At 42.6% G+C, this 16855-nt stretch overlaps 1 pseudogene across 1 annotated transcript; it reads left to right on the top strand.

Moving 5' to 3' along the window:
* The first annotated feature begins 5014 nt into the window (after positions 1-5014).
* LOC309831504 (vascular non-inflammatory molecule 3-like) lies at positions 5015-12417 on the top strand (annotated as a pseudogene). The gene is made up of 6 exons: positions 5015-5160; positions 6533-6725; positions 9062-9352; positions 10141-10512; positions 11428-11608; positions 12296-12417. The product of its transcript is annotated as a vascular non-inflammatory molecule 3-like (transcript).
* The last annotated feature ends 4438 nt before the right edge of the window (positions 12418-16855 follow it).

The following is a 16855-nucleotide window of genomic DNA, read 5'->3' as shown; positions in this document are numbered from 1 at the left end:
CGGTAACATCAGCTGACTCTGAATCACCCGTTTCAACAGTCTTTGTCCCTGTATTTGTTTCTGTGGTTTAGTCCAGCTCAATGGATGCTTAGGTGTTTTACTTTTGGGATTTTTACCTATTATGCTTATTATTAATATTATTTCCTATTATAAAAAAAGCTTCTCTGAGCATTCTTGTACATATCTCCCTGTGCATCTTAAGAAGTCCAACAACTTATTTTTGATTCCTACAACTGGTCAGGAAGGTCTTGTGCTGGATGGTGATGATGAATAAAACAAAAGTTTCTTTTCTAAGAATCTCAGTCTAGGAGACAGAGCACCACCATCATTATTGTCACTCATTATCATAATAATCAAATATCGAGGGCTTCCCTGGTGGCGCAGTGGTTGAGAGTCCACCTGCCGATGCAGGGGACACGGGTTCGTGCTCCGGTCCGGGAAGATCCCACATGCCGTGGAGCGGCTGGGCCCGTGAGCCATGGCCGCTGAGCCTGCGCGTCCGGAGCCTGTGCTCCGCACGGGAGAGGCCACAACAGTGAGAGGCCTGCGTACCGCAAAAAAAAAAACAAAAAAAACAAAATTGAGTAAGTAGAATATGCCTTACACTGTCTTATGCATTTTCAAGTATCTCATTTAATACATGTAATGAACATCACAGAATACTATAATGGGTCAATTTTGCCTTGGAAGACAAGAGAGTTGTCAGAGACCAGTTGGGTAAGTCAATCAGAACATCCTAGGTAGAGACAGTCATGCATACAAAGACATGGAAGAATGGCATGCTGCAAGTAGAGACCAATATATTGAGGCTGGGGGAGGGTAAAAGGAGGAAGGGTAAGGAGAGACAATGGAAAAATATGAGGCCAGAAAGATAGACGAGGGCCAGATCGTTGAAACACAAATGAAGTCTGGACTTTATCCTGAAGCTAAAAAACCCATTGAGGGATTGTAGAGTCAAGTATCATGATGAACTAAATAGTTTTAAAAATTACTTTGCACTTTTATATACAGAATGGATAAACAACAAGGTCCTACTGTATAGCACAGAGAACTATGTTCAATATCCTATGATAAACCATAATGGAATAGAATACAAAAAAAGAATGTATATATGTGTATAACTGAATCACTTTGCTGTACAGCAGAAATTAACACAACTTTGTAAATCAACTAAATTTCCAGAAAAAATTACTTGGCTAATAGGTTGGAGGATAGATAAGAAGGGAAAATTCTAAATGTAGGGTAGCCATATAGGAGACGATTCTAATAGTTCCCTCCGGGTAGTGGTGGCAGAATAACACATTGAGGAACATCAAGGAGGCCAAGGCCAATACAACTGGAGCCAAATGAACGTGGAGGAAATCACTAGGAATTGATGCTAGAAGTAACAGAAGGCTGGATCTTGCAGGCGTTGCAAGAACTTGGCTTTTTACTCTGAAAAGTGAAGTAGGAGGCCTTTGGAAGTTTTTGAGCAGATTGACACCATTAGTTTTACATTTTAATAGGATCACTCTAACTGCTGTTGTGCAAAATATAAGAAGTGGTGTCAGAAACGGGTAGCAGGGTATTGGAATAATCCAGGACAGAGACGATGGTGGGCTTGGACCAGACCTGCAGCAGTGAAAGACCTCCTGACTGAACATGTATAGAGTGAGAGACAAAGACAGAAGGAAGGATAACTCCAAGGGCTTTGGCCTCAACAACTGGTAGTTTACAGAAGCCGTTAACTGAGATCTGAAAGACTAACTTCAGGAATGTCAGAAACGGAAGGTCAAAAGCTCAGTTTTGTTTATGTTGATCTGATACGCCTTTATATATCCAACTGGAGATTCCGGGCAGACAAAATTTTTAGGACACAGAAGTCTGGAGTTCAAGGAGACGTCTGAGATAGAGATAGAGATCTTTGAATCTCTAACATATAAATGGCATTTAGAGCCACAAAATGGATGAGTGTAGATAGGAAGAGAAGACTTCTAAGAATTGGGCTCCAAGGCAAACATCGTTGAGAGGTTAGGGATGATGAGAAGGAAGCAGGAAGAAAAAAGCCCACAAAAAACTCTGAAGGAAGTAAGTACAAAAACCAAGAAGAAAGAATGAGGAAAACCAGGAAATTGTGGACGAAGAAAGTATCTCAAAAATGACACAGCTGTGTCAAATGCTGCCAGCATGTCAACTAACTTAGTAACGCAGAGATCAGTGGTGACCTTGACAAGGCGGTGAAGTCATGGGGACAAAATCCTGATGGGGAGGAAGGAATTAAGACAGAGAGTATACACAAGCATGTAGAAGAGCTCTGTTGTACAATAGAACAGAGAAATGAGACAGGAACTGGAAGGGGTTGTCAGATCAAGAGAGGGTTTTGTTTTGTTTTTATTTAAAGTAAGAAATACAACAGGATATTTGTATACTGATGGAATTAACCCAATAGAGAAAGAAAAATGGATGATAAGGAGGAAGAGAGAGAATTTCTAAAGCAAATGTCTTTGGGATCTGGTGGACAAGGATAGGGAAAGGACATATAGAGAGGCATGAGCAGTCATTGACACTGAGAGGAGGGGAGGTGGACTTCATAGGCATGGACGCTGCCAAGTGGATTGGTGCTTTGTAGGAGCTCGTGGAAGTCTATTTAGTTGGATAAACAATCCTGGAGTTCAGGAGAGAAGTTTGAGCTAAAGATAGAGACAGTAGTTTTCAGTTCATAGAGGGTAGTTAAAGGTATGAGACAGAAAAGGATCTGCTATGGGGGCAAGACGGTAGCATACAGAACGAAAAGTAATGAATAATGTGGCTACTGACCATAAGCGCATTCAGAGTTCAGAGAAGTGAACAGTAACAGAGGTGAGAGGTGAGAAACTTGAGTTGGAAGGTCAGGATTTAGCGAGGAATCAACCCAGGATCAGAGCAGTAGTAAGTGTATTAAAATATAATAAGAAGGGTGGTCTTAGCTAAGAACAAGAAAGATAAAATGGGACTGAGTGGGAGAAGGCTCTGATTATCTGCCTTGATTTGATATACACATGGGAAGCATTTCACTTAATGAGAGCAAGGGTTAAGGGAACTCAATAGTTTGAAGTATTGATTGAAGATTAGGTTGGGAGGAGTGAGATCACAAGGGCTGATGGAGGGCCTGTAAGAGTAACTCTTGGCCACAGAGTCAGGACTCTGATGGTAAAAATAGAAAGCAGGTTTTATAATGGATATTGGAACTAACGACCTGGGGAGAGCCAACAAACTTAGAGATTTTATTCTATGGGCCCTTCTCTCATTTAAAATTTGTCCCTTACATATTTAAAGGCAGAATTATATTTATTTTAATACAGAACTTTAGACTCTAAACTTCCTAATCCCACAATAATTTTGAATTGTCATTCAAATTATGTACGTGAATGTTTATGTTCAAACCTCGTTTAAATAATTTGCATCCACAATCCCTATTCCTTATGTACAAATGAGGCAAAGGCATTACTAAGGACACTTGCTATCAAAATAGTTAATGCAAGTTTCTATTGATTTCAACATAATAAAAAGTTGGTATACTTCCTGATATTAGGGAGAGTGAAGGGAAATTCCTTTGTTTCTTTTTGCTTCTATTCAGAAAGTCAGGTCAACTGAAGCAACAGGTAGAATTTCAACTTGACATATGAAAATAAGTTCCTTCTCATTCTAAAGCAATTTATCTGTCTTACACAGGTCTCATCTTGTCCTCGAATAATTTTTTCTGAAATGAATTTGTGTCTGATGGATATTATTTCATAAGGACCCATGGAAACTCACCAGGGGGTCTGGGAGAATAAAGGCATATTCAGATAATGAAAAAAAGTTATTAGAATTAAAGGGCTTAAGGGCTTCCCTGGTGGCGCAGTGGTTGAGGGTCCGCCTGCCGATACAGGGGACGCGGGTTCGTGCCCCGGTCGGGGAGGATCCCACGTGCCGCGGAGCGGCTGGGCCCGTGAGCCAAGATCGCTGAGCCTGCGCGTCCGGAGTCTGTGCTCTGCAACGGGAGAGGCCACAACAATGAGAGGCCCGCGTACCGCAAAAAAAAAAAAAAAAAAAAAAAAAAAATTAAAGGGCTTAAAATTATAGAACTGAAGCAACCTAAGGCACAAATATCCCAAACCTACCGGTTTCCCTACATCAGACGAGGCATAAGGAAACAACCTCTTGAAAATGAGATTTTGAGCGATGTGCTAGTATAAGTATTTAGGGAAAAGGGGTTCACTTGAAAAATGAGCATATTCTATAAAGATGAAGAAATTGTATGATCCCAGAGCCTAGCTCCCTGGAGTTATGTTTTCTGCACATGAACTCCACAGCATTAGCTGGGTTCCCAAGAGGTCCGGAGTTTTAACCTGTTGGGCACTTGCCATCATTGACCACACTATCATCTATCTATGCTTTGCACAGTGTTCAGGTAAAGTTCTAATATCTCAGATTATTAGGCAGTCTTTCCTGTGTTTTCTGCTGATAGCTTCTTATAAATGCAAGCATTTATGATCACTGGTCATGAACATTGAGTTCAGTCATTTGCATGTATATTTTGTGAGCCATTTTGTGAGTTCTGTTAAAACCAGGGCTTGCCTAACACTCTGTTCTGTCTCCTACAGCTAAATATGTACATTTTCACAAATTGTTGCTATGATAGCTCTTACTACAGTGATCCCATATTGGCCCTATTAATGGAAGTATTGAACTACCAGGAAAATATATTTTATTAAAAGAAAAGAGTTTAACAGCCAGTGTGTTTTGGAATGGGGTGGACTAATCTGTCTGGCTCATTAACTTCACTTTTAGAGTTGGGTTGACCTCTGAACGATGCCAACAACAGCATCGCACACTTGAGTCAATCTGATGATGTACTTCTTTCACAATATTCTTTCTCAACCCGTGCTATGTAATCTATTCACGAGAAAGTACAGATAGGTGGTAGCAGACAGGAAGGTCTTTAACATAAAAGTTTTTCCAGTGATACAAAGTACAAGAATCTGAGTCTATCAAAGCGCACTAAGTTTTAGCTATGATTATATCATATTTTCCAAAATGTGGTACCATTTTAGCTGTTTTTGTCCTGAGTGTTGGTGCACTGGACACTCTTATCGCTGCAGTGTATGAGCATGCTGTTATGTTACCAAACAGAACAGAAACTCCTGAGCCAGCACTCCGGTGCTGGCTCAGTAGTTGTGGCACACGGGCTTAGTTGTTCTGCAGCATGTGGGATCTTCCCGGACCAAGACTCGAACCCGTGTACCCTGGATCGGTAGGTGGATTCTTAACCATTGCGTCACCAGGGAAGTCCCTATTCCCATTTTAAATATGAAGAAAAGAAGGGAGGGCTTCCCTGGTGGTGCAGTGGTTGAGAGTCCGTCTGCCGATGCAGGGGACATGGGTTCGTGCCCCGGTCCAGGAAGATCCCACATGCCTCAGAGCGGCTGGGCCCATGAGCCATGGCCACTGAGCCTGCGCGTCCGGAGCCTGGGCTCCACAACGGGAGAGGCCACAACAGTGAGAGGCACGCGTACGGCAAAAAAAAAAAAAAAAAGAAAAGAAAAGAAAAGAAGGGAGCTTAAGGTTTCACAATTGGTAATTAGCCTGGCTGGAATTCAAGCACAGCCATTTCCACTGAGCCACACTAACGGAATGGACTTCTGAGTGCCTGGAAGCACCATCTTATACTTGAAATTTCCAGTGACTAGTGAATCCACTTCTTAGCGTGTTCTGGTTGCTAGAAATTTTAATCTTATTTTCCACTGAAATCATCTATCTATAACTTCCTTTGGTGTTCATACTGCGCCTATCGTATATTAAGATACGTGACTCATCTTCTTCAAATTAGAATCTTTCAATTATTTGAAGCCAGCTATAATCCCAGCTATTTCCTCACCTCACTCCCTTCTTATTTCTAGGGTAAATATCCCCAAGGTGGGTGGTTTGGGCATTACTCCAAAAAGCAATTTCATAGTCTGTATTTATCCCAGGGTTTCACTCAAGGGCCCTCTAAGATAGAAGGGAAGCTATTGTGTTGCATTGACAAATGGGGACACGGAGACTGCATAGTGAAATTCTTTTTTCCTTTTCTTTTCTTTCCTTTTTAAAAATATTTCTGGTACCTAATGCTGCATTTGTTCTCTGTAGAAGATGATCTGCCTGGGCCCAACTCTATACTGCCTCCTAGTAGGACTGTGGCTTGGATTATGGAAAAGGTCCTCCCCATTAGAAAAGTGTTAAATTTCAAGCCCTTCATTTGTGCTCCTAGAAGAACATCATAAGAAAATGTGTTGCTTCTCTTCTTTCTCGTCTTCCCCCTCAGTTTGCTCTGTGCTTCAGTCTTGCACTGCCATCCTGAATCTGTCAGTTAAAAAATAGGTTAGTTTTCATAAAGAAGAAGATTGTATTACATGTGAGTTTTTAAATCTTTACTGTTGATTCTTAACCTAGAGCTGTTGTGTGTTATAGGTAACGGGCAAATGAAGTATCACTTTGGAAGTTCCCAAATCACTAACACACAGTGAGTTTAAGGCAGTATCTATTGAATTAGGTTTGGCCGCAGCCCAGTGCAAGAAAGGCTCAGCTGTCTGGCCAAGGACAACTCTATCTACATTGTGGCAAATATTGGGGATGAGAAGTCATGCAATGCCAGTGACCCTCAGTGTCCCCCTGATGGTCGTTACCAATACAACACTGATGTGGTGTTTGATTCTGAGGGTAGGCTGGTGGCCCCCTACCACAAGGTGAGAATTACTTGTGCCTTAGCTAAGCTCGATTTACTTCTCTCTCTCTTTTTTTTTTTGCGGTACGCGGGCCTCTCACTGTTGTGGCCTCTCCCGTTGCGGAGCACAGGTTCCGGATGTGCAGGCTCAGCGGCCATGGCTCACGGGCCCAGCCACTCCGCGGCATGTGGGATCTTCCCGGACCGGGGCATGAACCCGTGTCCCCTGCATCGGCAGGAGGACTCAACCACTGCACCACCAGAGAAGCCCCTCGATTTACTTCTTTTGTTTGTGATATCTAGGTATATTTGTCTGTGAATGCTGGTGAGGGAACTGTGAATGCGTTTCTGAATTATTACCTTTAGTTGAAAAAGGGATATAACTTACTTTGATTTCGTATAAGCATTCTGAATTTGAATTAGTCATAAAATAGAATCTACCAGACTATTTATTTATTTATTTTTATATATTTTATTGTTGGCTGTGTTGGGTCTTCGTTTCTGTGCGAGGGCTTTCTCTAGTTGTGGGGAGCGGGGTCATCCTTCATCGCGGTGCCCATGCCTCTTCACTATCGCGGCCTCTCTTGTTGCGGAGCACGGGCTCCAGACGTGCAGGCTCAGTAGCTGTGGTGCACGGGCCTAGTAGCTCCGTGGCATGTGGGATCTTCCCAGACCAGGGCTCGAACCCGTGTCCCCTGCATTAGCAGGCAGATTCTCAACCACTGCGCCACCAGGGAAGCCCAAATCTATCAGACTATTAAAGCAGATGTGCTAATAGCTGCACGAGGATTTTAATATTCACTGAGAAAGGAGAAATGCTCAGTTTCATCACAAGATTTAGTACTAGAGTTAGTTTTTTGACCCAATTTTGTAACACTTGGTATTAAGCTGTAGTCATTCATTTCATTGGGACTTTTTTGATTGCAATGATAGAAAACTCCCCCAACTGAAATTGGCTTAAAAAAACAACAACAGCACAGAATTTCCTTGCTTAGGTACCTGAGAAAATATAAATCATAGAAAGGGTAGGTCTAGTTTCCGATGCAGTCTGTCCCTCAGAGGCCCAGAAGATGTCATCCATCCCTCTAGCTCTCTTATTCCTTTGTTACAACTTTTTCCCAGGATGACTGTCCTTTCAGAAGCCACATGGCTGCTCATCACAAAGTACATATCCTAATAGCAACAAAATCCAGAGGAAGACTGCATTCCTCTTTCCTAGAAACCCTGCAAAAACCTTAGCCTTCCTTGACTCCAAATCAGCCACATGCCGCCTTCAAGTCGATCACCTGGGGATGAAGGATGGGCTACCCCCTGAGCCGAGGGCCGAGGAGCTTGGGATGCTCACTGGTCGGGTGGGGGTGGGGTGTTGCCTGAGCACATATGCACACATCAGGCCAAATAGAAACGTGAGCAGAACATAAGGCTGTTCTGAGCCCAAGGTAGTTGGAGTTTGGTAGCAATAATCAGGCTGGAAAAAAAATTCTAATGGTTTACTAATTAACAAGGTTTAGCTATTACATTGTCTAAATTAAGTTCCAATCTACGTCACCTCACTTATATAGACCTAGCAGTACCATGGGGAGACATGACAAAGTTTATTTTATTACCGTGTTAGACTTCACATGGACAGTGCTGTTGGTATTTAAAGAATAGAGTGGAAAACCATCAGAAATTTGTGAGGTTCAAAATTTCAAGTGATTTTAAGACAAATATTCACCTTTTAAATGTCATTTGTAGGGGCTTCCCTGGTGCCACAGTGGTTAAGCATTCGCCTGCCAATGTAGGGGACACGTGTTCAATCCCTGGTCCGGGAAGATCCCACATACCACGGAGCAGCTAAGCCCATGCACCACAACTACTGAGACTGCGCTCTAGAGCCCGCGAGCCACAACTACTGAGCCCGCAAGCCACAACTACTGAGCCCACGTGCCACAACTACTGAAGCCTGCACGCCTAGAGCCCGTGCTCCACACCAAGAAAAGCCACCTCAATGAGAAGCCTACACACAGCAACAGAGAGTAGCCCCAGCTCGCCACAACTAGAGAAAGCCCGTGCACAGCAACGAAGACCCAACGAAGTCATAACTTAATTAATTAATTATAAATAAATAAATATCATTTGTAGATATGAACTCATTGGTTGATTCATAGGCTGTGGGAAAATGAAGTGTTCTGATGAATGTCACAGTGAGAAAACTCACAGACAGTGGTATACTGGGTATAATTTACACTAATTTATGTGTAACAGTTTTAAGTATGCACACCAACATGCGCGCGAGAAAAGATTTTGAAGATACTGATCACTTCTATTTGACAGTTTTCTTACTAATCTTCCCCTTCTTTGCATTTCGCTTAACAGTACAATCTTTTGCACCTGAAATTCAATTTGATTTCCCCAAGGACTCAGAACTTGTGCCTTTTGACTCTCCCTTTGGGAAGTTTGGCATTTTCACTTGCTTTGACATTTTTTCTCATGACCCAGCTGTGATGGTGGTGGAAGAGTTTCAGGTTGACAGCATTCTCTACCCCACGGCCTGGTACAACACGCTGCCCCTCCTCTCGGCGGTCCCCTTCCACTCGTCATGAGCCCGAGCCCTGGGAGTCAACCTGCTTGCTACCAATACCCACAACACGAGCATGCACATGACACGTACCTCACCCTGGTTCTGCCCCAACAGGCAGCCACAGTCTTGGGAAGCCTTCATTCATTTTCAAGCCACGCTTTTCTTTAAAGATTCTTCTATCAACTCCAACGTCCCAAAATTAATAAGAGCATGGGCTTCTATACCAACATTATTTAAGGAACATTATTCCTGGGAGTAAAGAAGGAGGCAAACATTATATTCTCAGTTTCACGCGAGGGGAAATTGGAGTTAGAATTCAAGTTACAAAAAAAAAGCAAAGCCAGAGCTAAAGAACGCTGCAGCTAACATCCACGAGTAATATTGAAATAAATCTTGCTGTTGAGGTGATAAAATCACTTTAGACTTAATCAGGTTTTTAGAGTTTATCCTTTATAATATCCACTTTCAAGGTAAAGCAGCCTCCCCTCCACTTTCAAGGTAAAGCAGCTTTGTTCTTCATTGATCCAGGTGAAGAATCTCAAACACATAAATTAGATAGGTTAGTGGAGAGCTAAAATTGTTCTTCATGTTTGAGAGATTTTCTGGTTTACTGTTAAATTGGCTAAAGAAAGGGGAGTTTAAGTTAAAAACAAAAAAAGCTATCTAAGTCATCTAGTTTCAGTGTAAGCAGTCCCATACGGAGGACTCAGAGTCAAATTGGAATTTAGGTCAATGTAAAGCTCTCTCCCTCCTTATCTTGAAAATGCTTGTGCTTCCATAACTTTATATTTCAGTTCTTAGGGAAGTCATTCTATTAGTTTGTCACCGTGCAAAATTTGAAACCAATATTTGTGTTTCTTTATGTCACCCGTAGAAAGTGGAATCTGCTCACCGGAGGCTGTCAAGGTGTATTACTATGAAATGGAAACAGAGAGTGGCCAGCTGATGCTCTCAGAATTGAAGTCCCGGCCTTGAAGAGAACCCAGTTACTCTGCAGCTGTTCACTGGAGTGCTTATGCCAGAGGTGTCAAGCCATTCTCATCTGAACGGTTGAATTTTCCAGGGATGATTTATTTTGATGCGTTCACCTTCACCAAGCTTAAGAGAAACACAGGAAATTACAGTTTGTCAGAAAGACCTGTGCTGTCACTTAACTTACAAGATGTCTGAGAAATGAAACAGTGAGGTGTACGCACTAGGTGCCTTTGACAGCCTGCACATGGTAGAAGGCCAGTATTACTTACAGGTAGAAACACTCAAATATGTTAGAATGGCTCTTCTACTGATTTGTCTTCTAGGTCATCATTGCATTTCTTTAAGAATTGTGCTGGATTCAGTTAATTGGAATGGTGTTACATTTGTCACTGAACTTTTCTCCCTAGAACACATTATTTGTTCAGTCTTAGTGAAAACAGAATTAGAGCTGCAAGGTAAAAACAGGAAGCAGATTGATTAGCTCTCAGCAGACTGGGTTCAAGTTTAAAAAGCTACAATCCCCATTTACTCTCTTTTTCTGTCAGGTTACTTTACAGCTGTGTTTTGCAAACTGTCTTCATCTAGAGTCCAGAGCAAGAAGTCCATTTCACATCATAAATAAGCACAGTCAAGATGTATGACTGAGTTAAAAGAGATACTTAATTGAAACAAACATTTTATAAAATAATTCAAATCAGGGCTTCCCTGGTGGCGCAGTGGTTGAGAGTCCGCTGCCGATGCAGGGGACACGGGTTCGTGCCCCGGTCAGGGAAGATCCCACATGTCACAGAGTGGCTGGGCCCGTGAGCCATGGCCGCTGGGCCTGCGCGTCCGGAGCCTGTGCTCTGCAACGGGAGAGGCCACAGCAGTGAGAGGAGGCCCGTGAACCGAAACAAACAAACAAAAATAATAATAATAATTCAAATCAGAATTAGAAATAGCTATAATTATAACCAACATACTCTAATTTTGAAAATTCTAGTCTACTCCATTTTGCTTCATTGAAAAAAGGGCTAATCTTGACTCACTAAATTAATTTTAGGATTTACTAATAGATTATGAGCTGCAATTGAAAAAAAAACTACTTAAGAGGCAGCCTAACAAATATTCTTATATTCTTTGAAATTGGATTTTTAGCTGAGAAAATATTTCCAAGATTTCCAACCACTTTTCTTTTCCTACACAGGTATGCACATTACTGAAGTGTCAAACCACTGACCTGAGAACTTGTGGAGAGGCTGTGGGGTCAGCTTTTACCAAGTTTGAAGAATTCTCCCTCAGTGGCACATTTGGAACGAGTTATGTTTTCCCACAGATCATTCTTAGTGAGAGTCAGCTTGCCCCTGAAAGACTTTATGAGGTAGGAGATTTTCAGGGGGATAAATTCCTTTGAACAGATGCAGTAGACTGGCATAATGAAACTCGTTGAAATAATGAGACAACATGGCAACATTGTCGTTCACCTTATTCAAGCAACTTATACAAAGAAGCTATGATATGGAAGACAAGTTGTGGTTCTAGACTGTCCTTAGGCTGTGGTGGAGAATTTGGGGTTTATTTTTCTACATAAATGTGATTTTGATATCCAAGGGAACAAGGAGATTACGGAAAAATTAAAATAAAAATATTGATTGCCAATGATAGCTGGCAACTAATGTTTTCCTTTTTTGCATAGTGGAGAAGGTCCAAGTTGAATACATTAAATAATGCATCTATAACTTATTTCATGGGTGCATTATTCTACATAGTTATAATAATGATAGTAATAATTGATACCTTGTATAGTGTTTCATGAATTAAAAAAAAAAATCCTCGTTTTTATACATTATCTTACTTAATCCCCAGGGCAATAGATTTATTTGCTACACGTTCATCCAAAGTCCCTCTGATACTATTAGACATGTAGAGCTGAAACAGGGGTCTTCTGACTCCAAATTTTGTGTGCTTTTGACTATTTCATGTTGCTTTTAGAGTGATGTTGTCAGAGAAGGCTTCTGGGCTGGAACCAACTCTGCATTGAAGTTAATCCTTTGCTTTCTTTGATCGGGTTTCAGGAGATGGACGTCTGCAGAGCCGAGGCGGAGCCCCTTTGCCTTTCTTGGTTCTGGCCCTGTATGGAAGAGTGTTTGAGAGGGACCCTCTGCGCTTAGGGCAGGGAACTGGGCAACTGCCATGATCTCCTTCACCGCCATCCTTTCAGGATTAGCCTGGCAAAGAGAGAGGGAAAAGAGAGAGTCTTTAGTGTCTGTTTAGAAGAGATGTCATCACTTTGCGGAAACAACAAACTTAAGATTTAAAAAGCGATTGGATGTGTGTGCACGTTTTACATATTCATTTCTGGGAGCTGCATGCATCTTCTGTGTGGGTGCACTTAAGTATGTGTCAGTATGGCTATGTATAGTGTATTTATGGGAGGGGAGCCTAGAAGAGTCCTTTTGTGGTAACTTCTCTAACGTATGCAAATATTGTGTCTCTCATTTGTAAATGCACAGGGTAAGCGTTGAAAATGCGGAGGGTATTTGGTCCTAGTCTTTAGGATACAGGAAGTTAAAAAACAGGGGTGTCTTTTAAAGTAATTATGAATGACTTTTATAACAAATTAAAATTGTTCCATTATCTCTTTATTCTATCTTTATGGAATATTTGTATGGAAATTAGATACTTGTGAAGGGAAATTTAAAAAGAGATAAATGAATAAATGATCTCCTTCAGACCACACGCTGTTTCCTTCTGAAATTATTCTTTCCTAAAATTTACCCACTCCTGGTTAAAGCCCCTCATACTCATGGATTTGTTGCAGCCTGTGCCAGACAGGAACTTCCTCAGACAAGGCTACCCTGTTACCTTTCTCCCAGTTACCTTTGTTCCCTTGACCCTGGCGCCCTGAGTCCTTTCCCTGGTTTGTCACTTATTAACTCTGGGAAGAGACACACATGAGAATAGCAGTGCTCTCTAGGATGTGTGGGAGAGGTTGAGGATGACTCTGAGTTTGGGGACACCTTTCCCTTCCCTTAAAAGATATGACAACTGGGCTTCCCTGGTGGCGCAGTGGTTGAGAGTCCGCCTGCCGATGCGGGGGACACGGGTTCGTGCCCCGGTCTGGGAAGATCCCACATGCCGCGGAGCGGCTGGGCCCGTGAGCCATGGCCGCTGAGCCTGCACGTCCGGAGCCTGTGCTCCACAACGGGAGAGGCCACAACAGTGAGAGGCCCGCATACTGCAAAAAAAAAAAAAAAAAAAAAAAGATTAAAAAAAAAAAAGATATGACAACTGCTTTCCTAATCTTTTCTCAGGTGTTCATTTCTACTCGGTTTAATTCAATCCAGTTCCAGGAAGCTAGAGACATTCTGGGCAGCAGAAAATGCCCTTTGTCTCTCTGTTTCCATTTTACCTGGAATCTCTCTCCAGGGGCTACAACACTCGATGATAGGATGCTACCTATGCCCTAGACTCCTCCGCTTGTGCAGGATGTGACCTTCTTCCCCTTCATGACCATGAATGTACCCTCAGCTTAAAACTTCCCCAATTTTGCTGTTCGGGAGACACTGCATTGGGAAATATCCCCGGTGTTCTTCTTAATTGTTGGAAGTAAAAAAATCCTTCCTTCTGCTCTTTGGCTTGATTATATCTTTTGGCCCAGCAAGAGGCAAACCCAGTTTGGGGGTAACATTAGGGGTCAGGAGATTCAGCTCAGGCATCATAGCAGAGGCTATTTGGTGTCCCACCAGTTCTAATTTAAGCTGATGGATGGCATTCTACTGCAAGAACCACAATTGTCCACCTAAAGGCTTCTCCCAGCTGGTATGTGCCAAGGTAGGCCAGAAATGCCAGCTTGATGTGGTAGTAAATGTCAGGGGAGGGGAAGGGTTCTATAGCCCAGAGATTAAATCTCTGTCTTGTAGTGGGCTTGTGTTCCTGGGCTGTGACCTTCACAAGTGTTTCTTAGCTGTTTCCTTTCCCCTTAGTTGGGACAGGCAAGCTAGAGGGGGTTTAGAGATGGGGTTTCCCTGTCCCCCAGGAAGGTTAGGCTCTAGTAAATTGTTTCCATGGAAGGCAGGCTTTGGTTAAGAGAACAGAATGCTCCGGACTTACTTCAAAGTAGGTGTATTTTTCCTCCTCCTAGAAGAAGCACAAGGTGTTTTATTTCCTTGTTATTTGCCCAGAGAACCTGGTTGGGCTTCTGGAGTGAAAGTCACAGAAGCGTGAGGGCCCCCCAACACTGAAACCTCCTCCACCTTCATCCCCCATTTGTATCTCTCGAGCCTGCCCACGCTGAACCTCTGGCCATGCGTCAAAGACAGTTGGAGTGACCATACCAGGACTGGCTCCAGCAGTGGACTTCTGCTAGGGCAAGCCTGTCTCTCTAACTCTGGGGGCAGTGATTTGTCCTGTGAGTCCACTTCTCTAATGTACCTAAAAAAGTTGCTGCTTTTCAGTTGTTCAGCTTTTTTCTTACTGAGAAAACGGTAGAGATGACTTGCAAGCTCTTTCTATATCAGACTAGAAACACAATGGGAGCTTCTTATTTAATAATTTTATTCTAATAAGATCAAAGAAGTAATTTTTTTAATCTCTTGGTAACTCATTCCAGTTTTAACTTTTATTTCAGAGCTTCCTTTATAAATTCTTATGGAATGACTGAATCTCCTTGTAAAAAATTAATAAACAGAAACCTCAATTAAGTAGAGCTGGAAGACCAGAGGGGGCATTCTCGTGCCCCGTGACAATAGCAGAGCCAAACAGGAAGAAGACCACTTCTCTTCTTCCTGGCAGGGACTCAGCCAAGGAAAAGCCATGGACTCTTTGATTACTCTAGCCCTCTCAACTTCCTTTTTCTCTCTATGTAAGCATTCTCCTTCCCTTGCCGTGCGGGGGCTCACCGTGGTGGCAGATCCTGAGTTGTAGTTCTCTGCAGATCCCGGATAAAGCCATCTTTGCTGGAGAAATATATGGTAGTCTGTTTGGGGTCCACATCCTTGTGAAGTCTGTGTATCCCACCCACCTGGGAAGGGAAAGCCCAAAGGAGGTCAGCAAGCAGAGGGAGCTGGTATTTGCTATAGACTTAGGAAGACCGGGCAAACACAGCCTCCTGGCTACTTTGGCAGCCAAAGAATAAATTTACTGTAGTACTGAAGTAAAAAAAAAAAAACAATCATACATACCCATCTGCAAATTGAACTATAAAAACACCATCCAAAGTGAAATCTAAAAACAAAACAAACAAACACTAATTCTGTAAATATAAAATATGTTATACTTAATTCACAAGTAAATAAAGTTTGCAGGCTCCCCTGGTGGCGCAGTGGTTGAGAGTCCGCCTGCCGATGCAGGGGACACAGGTTCGTGCCCCGGTCCGGGAAGATCCCACATGCCGCGGAGCGGCTGGGCCCGTGAGCCATGGCCGCTGAGCCTGCGCGTCCGGAGCCTGTGCTCCGCAACGGGAGAGGCCACAACAGTGAGAGGCCCGCATACCGCAAAAAAAAAAAAAAAAAAAAAAAAAAAAAAAAAAATTTGCCTACTTATTCCATACTAAAATCTATAAGCTCTTTTTCTATTTTCTATTATTTTCCTCTCTTCTCTCTCTCTCTGTCTCCCTCTTATTCTCCCTCTCATTCTTTATACTCCCCTCTCTATGACTCGTATGGTATGCAGCCTCTAAGATGGTCCCCAATGATCCCTGCCTCATTCATGCCCTTGTGTAGTCCCCTCCCAACAAGTGTACTGACTTGCTTTTAATGAATACAATACAACAAAAATGATGGGCTGTCACTTCCCAGATGACAATACTAAAGACTGTGACTTCTGTCTTGGGTGGTGGGCTCTCTTGCTCTCTGGCTTTGAAGGAACCTACATGCCATAATGTGAGTGTTCTTTTAGTGTGGCCTGAGGCCTTTGTGGCAAAGAACTTATTGGGCCATAACCAGTGAGGACCCAATGCCTGCCATCAGCTGTGTGAGCCTGGAGCTGAGAAGTGAATCTTTCCCCAGTCAAGTTTTGAGGTAACTGCAGCTTTTGCAGACTTGTGAAAGAGACCCTGGGCCAGAGGAGCCCAGCCAAGCTGCCCCAGGATTCCTGACCCACAGAAAATGTGAGATCACACATGCTTGCTGTTAGAAGCCACTATTTTTGGAGGGTGATCTCTTATATAGGAATGGACAATGAATAGCCCTTTTATATTCCCCTTTGTTCTGACTCTTTGCCATTTTGTGCAAACTAAAGTGAACAAAGTATGAAGCTCAAATATTCACATGATGATATTAATAATAATTTCAAAATTGAAAAGTTGTTTTTCAAATTATTTACATAGACTACTAGGTGCTGAAGTTCTCAAATGTATGAATTCCAAAAATCCATGTGTTTAAGTCTTAACACGCTGTACCCCAGAAAGTGACCTTATTTGGAAATAATATCATATCAGATGTAATTCATTAAGATGACATCTTACTGGAGTAGGGTGGGCACTAAATCCATTAACACGTGTCCTTGTAAAGAGAGGAAACTGGGACTCAGGTATGCACACAGGGAGGATACCGGGTGAAGACACACAGAGAGAAGACAGCAAAACACGGGAAAGGGGCGTGAACAGATCTTTCCCTCACAGCCCTCAGGAGGAA

This window comes from Grampus griseus (genome assembly GCF_964374135.1).
Source record: "Grampus griseus genome assembly, chromosome: 13".
NCBI classification, from domain to species: Eukaryota; Metazoa; Chordata; class Mammalia; order Artiodactyla; family Delphinidae; genus Grampus; species Grampus griseus.
Note: the sequence above shows the minus strand (reverse complement) of the source record. Positions and strands in the feature narration are given on the sequence as shown.